The sequence below is a fragment of the Kogia breviceps genome, chromosome 14, assembly GCF_026419965.1.
Source record: "Kogia breviceps isolate mKogBre1 chromosome 14, mKogBre1 haplotype 1, whole genome shotgun sequence".
Lineage (NCBI taxonomy): Eukaryota > Metazoa > Chordata > Mammalia > Artiodactyla > Physeteridae > Kogia > Kogia breviceps.
This window is the reverse complement of record NC_081323.1, coordinates 22,439,547-22,445,824: the sequence shown is the minus strand read 5'-3', so window position 1 is coordinate 22,445,824 and position 6,278 is coordinate 22,439,547. Positions and strand designations below refer to the sequence as shown.

Sequence of the window (6,278 nt, the reverse complement as noted above, 5' to 3'; positions counted from 1 at the left end):
CATCGCACATAGGAAAGATGATAAAAAATGGTATGCCATTAGGAAAAAAAATGTATTGGGATTCTTACCTCACACTGTAAATCAAAACAAACTCCAGATGCAGCAAAGGGTTAAGTGTTAAAAATTAAACCTTAAGAAACAAAATCAACAAGAAGTCTAGGTGAATATCCTTGGATCACTAATATTCTTTCTGAGCCTAAAAGCAATGGGCAACATCACAAAGACTGACATTTGACCAAGTGAGAAGTTTAAAAAAAAAAATAAAAACAAAGGAAAAAGAGCTTAGAAAAGTGTTAGAAAAATAGCAAACAATAATCCTGGGGGGGAAAAAACTACCTGCAACCAATAGGACAAACAAGGATTAAGTATCCTTACTACTAAAAAGAACTTGCAGGTCAGAAAAAAAACTCATAATGACCTAAAAAGATGTGGAGATAATTCACAGGTGACAAATGTCCAATAATTATGAAATTTTAAGATATCCAATCTCGGTACTTGCCTGGTAGTGCAGTGGTTAAGAATCCGCCTGCCAATGCAGGGAACACGGGTTCGAGCCCTGGCCTGGGAAGATCCCACAGGCCATGCAGCAACTAAGCCCACGCGCCACAACTACTGAACCTATGCTCTAGAGCTCGCAAGCCACAACTACTGAGCCTGTGTGCCACAACTACTGAAGCCCACGTGCCTAGAGCCAGTGCTCCACAACAAGAGAAGTCCGCTCATCACAACAAAGAGTAGCCCCCGCTAGCCACAACTAGAGGAAGACTGCGCGCAGCAACGAGGACCCAACGTAACCAAAAAAAAAAAAAAGTAAAAAAAAAAGATATCCGACCTCACCAATAATAATAAGAAATACAGATTGAAAGAACCAAAGGCAATTTCTTCAGCCATCAAATGAGTAAAGATTCACATAAAACTGCTAACACTTGATGTGGCTAAGGACGGGATAAGACAAGCACTCAAACACTACAAATGCTGCCGTGGAGAGCACTTTGGTAACATGCCTTACAAATATTCATTCTTACTCTCTGTCCCAGTAATCCCACTTTAGAGAATCTATTTCAGGAAATTCTCAGAATTGCAAACATCTTTATGTAGAAAATGTTATTTGCAATTGTTGAAAATTAGGAAAAAATGTAAATAAGAGGGAGGAGAGAAAACACCTCTCAGGATGTGTGTATATATTTGCATGTGTTTATATGAACATGGAGAAAGGTGAGGAAGAATACATACCTGTTATCACTGCTAATGGTGAAAGGTGGGAATGAGGGGGGGAGGTTATTCACTTTTCTTTATATGCTTTTGCATTGTTTAACTTGCCATAATTCACACAGTGTATTTCCTTTTGTAATTTAAAAAGTACTCCAGGGGACTTCCCTTGTGGCGCAGTGGTTAAGAATCCGCCTGCCAATGCAGGGGACATGGGTTCGATCCCTGGTCAGGGAAGATCCCACATGCAGCAGAGCAGCTACGCCCGTGCGCCACAACTACTGAGGCTGTGCTCTAGAGCCCACGAGCCACAACTACTGAAGGTTGTGTGCCTGGAGCCCACGCTCTGCAACAAGAGAAGCCACTGCAATGAGAAGCCTGCGCACTGCAACGAAGAGTAGACCCTGCTCTCTGCAGCTAGAGAACCCTCACGAAGCAACGAAGACCCAACACAGCCAAAAATTAATAAATTAATTTAAAAAATAAAAATAATAAAAAGTACTCCAGGAGGTAAAAAAGTTCCCACATATAAAAAAGATGAAACCATGCCAAACACTCTGTCTGATACCCCACTGTCCTATCACCTGGGATCCTAATAAAAAGAATAAAGAAAAATACAGTCATTAAATCTCCCAGGCCTCACAATAGCCAGTTCTGACAGCTGATTTCTATGGCTGTGATTACAAGTACCAGTACCCAGTGGTTTACAGGTAGGACAGCAGACTATCAGAAAAATCGAAAGGGATTTTTTTCAATCCCCGAATTAAAAGCACAACACTCACTAATTAATCTGTCTAGAAGCCAGAAGGCATCAAGTGAAGAGACTGTGGTATCTCTACCTGCAGGTCACTGCCACATCCCTGCCACACGGACATCCCTAAGTTAAAGTGCTATAACTTGGGGCCCATTTGAAATGTAAACTGCACAGGAAGAAAATCAGGTAATCAAGTGTAACTAGAAAGCTATTTAAGAAAGCCATGCAGACAGATACAGTTTTAGGTAATAGTCCTCACCACTTAACCCAGAAAAGATAAAATTTAAAGAGATATTTTGGGACTTCCCCCGCAGTCCAGTGGTTAAGACTCTGCCTTCCAATGCAGGAGGTACGGGTTCAATCCCTGGTTGGGGAACTAAGATCCCACGTGCCGTGGGGTGTGGCCAAAAACTTAAAAAAAAAAAAAAAAAAGATTTTAAAATCTTAATCCAGTGTTTTAATCTTTAACCCAGTGTTGCCTAAACTGGGCAAGCAGACATTTATATATACAATATGTTGCTTTCAAAAACTTTTAAGCCTTAGATGGTAGAATGCCAAAGAAGGAAGAGACCTTTAGGACTATCTTTCAACCCTGTCATTTCTCAGATGAAGAGAAAGAAACGGGAACTCGGTTGTCAAATGCCGCACAGCTATTAGAAGCAGAGCTAAGACACCCTGATAATGGTATCTGCTGTTCCATAAATGCTGAATGCTATTCACAAACGGTTTTTTACACAGCCTTTATTTCCTCTGACCCCCACCAAAGCCAGATGTTTCCACAGATGAGAAAACTGAGGTTCAGTGAGTTTGGATGACTTGCCTCCATCACCTGGCTAGTAGCTCCAAATCCCAAATCCCATATCCTTTCCCCCACCGGGCACTGTAGCCCAAACCCCCCAGCTTCAAATACACAGCCTGTTAAGCACTGGGCACTCAAAAATTAGATGAATGAGGGGCTTCCCTGGTGGTGCAGTGGTTGGGAGTCCGACTGCCGACGCAGGGGACATGGGTTCGTGCCCCGGTCCGGGAGGATCCCATGTGCTGCGGAGCGGCTAGGCCCGTGAGCCATGGCGGGAGAGGCCACAACAGTGAGAGGCCCGTGTACCGAAAAAAAAAAAAAAAACACATTAGATGAATGAGTGCATACCCAACAACTAGGAGAAAGCTAAGCAAATTGTAGCTGATCAACAAAATACTAGGGACTTCCCTGGTGGCACAGTGGTTAAGAATCCGCCTGCCAATGCAGGGGACACGGGTTAGATTCCTGGTCCGGGAAGATCCCACATGCCACGGAGCAATTAAGCCTGTGAGCCACAACTACTGAGCCTGCACTCTAGAGCTCGTCAGCCATAACTACTGAGCCTGCATGCCACAACTACTGAAGCCCGCATGCCTAGAGCTCCTGCTCCGCAACAAGAGAAGCCACCGCAATGAGAAGCCTGCGCACCACAACGAAGAGCAGCCCCCGGTCACCGCAACTACAAAAAGCCCGTGTGCAGCAACGAAGACCCAACGGAGCCAAAAATAAATAAATAAATAAATTTATTTTTTAAAAAAATACTACAAGGCTGTTAAAAGTAAGACGTTGATAAACTGACATCCACATTCGATGAAAATGCACAACCTCACAGAGGAGAGCTACAAATCTCCTAGACTTCAGAGACAGGTCTCCATCAGTTTGGTCTCAATTACCCAGAGCTGCCTCACCTGATCACCCTACCTCCAATCTCTTCCCACCTCTCCTCAGCCACTGTCTCAGCAGCCCTGCAGGGGCTCCCTACTACCCACACTGCCAAATCCAAATGCTTCACTTCAGCCTTCAAGGACCTACCAGCTGATCAAATCCAGCTTTTTCCTGAATTACTGGCCTTTGCTGGACTCTTCCCCTCTACCCCCCAGAACCCTATCTCTTTTGTGCTACCGGATCTCGCCTTGGCTCATGTTGGAAGCCAAGTGAATATAGTGAATATCAGTCTCTTTCCCCATTTCCACCAACCCCAGGTGAAAAGAGTAATGGCTGGCCTTTTTTTTTTTCCAATGAAAATAGATTTGCATAACATTCATTTGAATCTATGCATGCAATAACCAAGTTCACTAGAAACAGGCACAATCAAGAGAGAGCCCCATCATCAGGAGCCTCTAATTTAGGTTTTCAGGTACAGAGGCAGAATTGCCTTATGCAGCCTATCCAGTCCCTTTGCTGGCCTGAGGGATCCTGAGTTCCTGGGACTCTTCCTAAAATGGCCTCCCGGCCGCCACCAGGTTTGCATGGGCTCTGATGCCACACCCACCTCTCTTTCCCCCCCAAGCCCCACCCCAGATCTGTGCCAGGAGTCAGGACCCCAGTCAGATCATGGGGCAAGTCCCTTCTTCTCTCAGGGACCCAGTTTTTTCATCTGTGAAAAAGAGGGGGGGGGGCAAAACTGGATGAGAGAAAAATGACAATAAAAATAACTTCCCAGTTGGAAAAAGTTTTCTCACGAAAGTTCTCACCAAGTATACCCACAGCCCCTTCTTGCTAGGACATTGCAAAGTGTCATAATAAATATTCCTTGGCCATCTCCTAGGTTAGTGCTCACAGACTTACCCCATTACAACATCCCGCTGTGCAGAGGTCCCAGAGTGCCTGTAAGCAGTCAGCTCCTGCTGAGGGGCATGCAGCTGTTTGAAATTTTCCAGCAAAATAAATAGTGCTGCAAAGAACAATCTTGTGTAAGCATTCATCTTTGTTCTGCAATTATTTCTCGATATAGATTCCTAGAGGTACACTTACTGGCTTTTAAAGGATGCACATATTTTAAATTCTGATAACTTACCAGTTGAGAAACACGCGGTAATTCTCAAATTTGTTTACAATGCACAATCTTGACGTACTACCAGCCTCCTCTCTACCTCCCAACTGTGCCCCTCCCCCTCCAGGAAGTCTGGGGAGGGGCTCCTGAAGCTGCTTTGTTATCTGTGCTCAGGTGGCTCCACTGTGGGCTAAAAGGAGGACAGAACTGCTCTCTTCCATTTGCCCCATGCACCTCGTCTAGCATAAGACGTGCGAAGCACTGGCCTAGGGGGCTGCTGCCGGCTGAATTTTCCAGGAGGGCTCTGGGCTGCAGCCCAGGTCCCCTGTGGCTTCCCCAAAACGGGCAGAGTCTGGCTCTCATGCACTGACACCAAGTGCTGGGAACCGTCGCATCAACAGGCTCACCTGGCTGCACCCGTTTTCCCTTCCAGGCTCCCCCTTACGTAGGCCCCCATCCCACACATGTTCTGTGATCCTAGGGACCAGGGTCTGAAGGTTTTTTGGTTTTTTTTTTAAATTTTTTTTTGAATTTTACTTATTTTTTATACAGCAGGTTCTCATTAGTTATCCATCTTATACATATTAGTGTATATATGTCAATCCCAATCTCCCAATTCATCCCCTGTCACTTTCCCCCCTCGGTCTCCATACCTTTGTTCTCTACATCTGTGTCTCTATTTCTGCAGGGCCCGGAGGTTTTACCTTTTTTACCTCTCATGAGGCTGTGGACAGAGTGCTCCAAGAAATTGTTTGGGGCCTCCACTCTGGGCTCTTGTTTCCCTGTCTGTGACACGGAGAGCGCTGGGCTGCAGCATGACACTCTGGCTACTGCTGTGATGAAAGCAGTGTGGCCAACTAGCTTCTAAGCATTTGCAGGTTAGTCTGGCTTCAATGGGGAGTCCAGGTGCACCTTAACAGTCATTTAATCAGCATTCTGATTGGCTTAGGGCCTGGGGAGCAAACCAGATCTTTGTTCTGAGTTCTCCACAGCTAAAGGACAATTAAGACCAAAAACCATTGCAAAGCTGCTGATTTCCAAGCTCGAGGGTCCTACATATCTGGGACCAGATGAGGAACCAGAGGCCCAGAAAAGGCCTTACCCATTTCTAGGCTGACTCTGTGCTAGGCTCTGCGGGGCACAAAGTCTCCCCAGAAGGCCAACGGGTTGGTCAGCAGGTATTTTACAGTACGTGTAACAGAGACCAAAGAGCAGGGAAGACAGTGCTAGCAGGGTTGGGGAAGACCAAGGGAAACGTCCTGGAGTTCGGTGTTGAGGGCAGAGGAAAAAGAAACCAGGGAGCGCTGAGAGCTCTTAGACGGTGATCTGCCTCCTTCAAGGGCCCGTCTCAATCAGATAAGCGCTCAGCCTCCCGCTATCGGACCCACCTGGGCTGAATGACACTGGTTGTGTGACAAGAAGCAAAGTCAAGAACAGCTCACGGGCAAACCAGGGACTGACAATATAATAGGACCTACCCCATAACCCGAGGGTGATACACACGCTTAACGTCAATGCCTTAT

The 6,278-nt window shown here is 45.8% G+C and overlaps 1 long non-coding RNA gene across 1 annotated transcript in view; it reads right to left on the bottom strand.

The window, feature by feature from the left end:
* Positions 1 to 4,558: 4,558 nt before the first annotated feature.
* The window catches only part of LOC131741318 (uncharacterized), a 29,075-nt gene continuing 27,355 nt past the window's right edge, over positions 4,559 to 6,278 (bottom strand). Inside the window, exon 3 of the long non-coding RNA XR_010836336.1 lies at positions 4,559 to 4,656. This is a non-coding gene — a long non-coding RNA (uncharacterized lncRNA). The remainder of the gene's footprint in view (positions 4,657 to 6,278) is intronic.